We start from the raw sequence: 2311 nt of genomic DNA, 5'->3' as shown, positions 1-2311 counted from the left end.
AGGGGGTTATATAGCAGGGAGAAGTGTGACCTTGTATAGGAAAACAGGAATTAAGGAAGGGCAAGGAAGAGGAGTTGGTTGATAGGAAGCAGGTGGCTGGTTAGGCAGTTATTTATTTATTTGTTTAGAGACAGTCTTACTTTGTCACCCAGGCTGGAGTGCAGTGGTGTGATCTCGGCTTACTGAAACCTCTGTCTCCTGGGTTCAAGTGATTCTTGTGCCTCAGCCTCTCAAGTAGCTGGGATTACAGGCATGCCACCACGCCTGGCTAATTTTTGTATTTTTAGGAGAGATGGGGTTTTACCATGTTGGCCAGGCTGGTCTCAAACTCCTGACCTCAAGTGATCCTCCTGCCTCAGTCTCCCAAAGCGCTGGGATTACAGATGTGAGCCACTGTGCCCAGCCTGATTAGGCAGTTATGATGGGTATGGTGTCTGATAACGTATTGTCCAGATGCAGTGATCTGGTAAGTTTCAGCTCCTTGATACTACCTGGGAGGCCTGATGGTTGGTTTCCTGAGATAAGACAGGAAAACTCAGATAAGACAAATGTAACTTTCTCAAGTTTTAAGAATGGGAGGATCAATTCCTATGTTTATTCAAATAAGGCATAAATGTCAATTCTAGGGGACAGTTGGGCCAGTTTCAATATGGCAGATGGGATCATGCAGATATTGCCCACACTCAGCCAGATGACCTGAGGGTGTGTGTCTGTGTGAACTTTGAGAGAATCTGTGGCAGCTGGGTGGGGGATAGAGTAGGACTTTATGAACTGTTGATGCAACTGGGGAATGGCGGTAATATCTGGATGAGGATATATATATTAGTCTGTTTTCATGCTGCTGATAAAGACATACCCAAGACTGGGAAGAAAAAGAGGTTTAATTGGATTTACAGTTCCACATGGCTGGGGAGGCCTCAGAATTATGGTGGGAGGCAAAGGGCGCTTCTTACCTGGTGGCAGCAAGATAAAATGAAGAAGTTTCCACAGAAGCGGAAACCCCTCATAAAACCATCAGATCTCATGAGGCTTATTCACTACCATGAGAACAGTATGGGGAAAGCCAACCCCATGATTCAAATTATCTCCCACTGGGTGCCCTCAACAACATGTGGAAATTATGGGAGTACAATTCAAGATGAGATTTGGGTGGGGACACAGAGCTAAACCATATCAGTATATAACATCTCAGCATGTTTTGTTTTGTTTTGTGTTGTTTTGAGACAGAGTCTTGCTGTTACCCAGGCTGGAGTACAGTGACAACATCATAGCTCACTGCAACCCCAAACTTCTGGGCTCAAGAGATTCTCCCTCCTCAGCCTCCTGAATAGCTAGGACTACAGGCATAAGCCACTGCGCCCGGTCTCTGTGGGTGTTTGAAAGACTGGGTGTGTGGGCCAGGCCCGGTGGCTCATGCCTGTAATCCCAGCACTTTGGGAGGCTGAGGTGGGCGGATTACCAGAGGTCAGGAGTTTGAGACCAGCCTGGCCAACATGGCGAAACCCCATCTCTACTAAAAATACAAAAATTAGTTTGGTGTGGTGGCAGGTGCCTGAGATCCCAGCTACTTGGGAGGCTGAGGTAGGAGAATCACTTGAACCTGGGAGGCAGAGGTTGCAGTTGCAATGAGCCGAGATCGCGCCATTGCACTCCAGCCTGGGCGATAAATGTAAAACTTTGTCTCAAAAACAAAACAAAACAACAACAACAACAAAAAAGAATGCCAAAAAATTAGCTGGGTGGGGTGGCGGGCGCCTGTAATCCCAGCTACGCAGGAGGCTGAGGCTGGAGAATCACTTGAACCCAGGAGGCAGAGGCTTCAGTGAGCTGAGATCATGCCACTGCACTCTAGCCAGGGCAACAATAGCGAAACTCTGTCTCAAAAAAAAAAAAAAAAAAAGAAAAGAAAAGAAAAAAGAAAGGCTGGGTGTACGTGTTGAGTTTCCTGAGGGTTGCCAAAGGGACTGCTTGAATAAAAAATGCTTTGCAAATGCACCAGTGAAACAAAGCAGAATGATGGCATGTGGATCCTGAATTAACCAGGCTGCGATGAAGTTTGAAAAACAGCTTTGGAGCAGTTCGCCAACTCTTATCATCATCATCAATGACACACAGTAGTAATAGCCATTGTTTTTGAGGGGTTAATATGTGACCACCCTGGCTAACACGGTGAAACCCCATCTCTACTAAGAATGCAAAAAAAAAGGCCGGGCGCGGTGGCTCAAGCCTGTAATCCCAGCACTTTGGGAGGCCGAGACGGGCGAATCACGAGGTCGGGAGATCGAGACCATCCTGGCTAACGCAGTGAAAC

The sequence above is a fragment of the Mandrillus leucophaeus genome, unplaced genomic scaffold (genome assembly GCF_000951045.1).
Source record: "Mandrillus leucophaeus isolate KB7577 unplaced genomic scaffold, Mleu.le_1.0 Scaffold522, whole genome shotgun sequence".
In the NCBI taxonomy this organism is placed as follows: domain Eukaryota; kingdom Metazoa; phylum Chordata; class Mammalia; order Primates; family Cercopithecidae; genus Mandrillus; species Mandrillus leucophaeus.
This window is presented reverse-complemented; position numbering follows the sequence as displayed.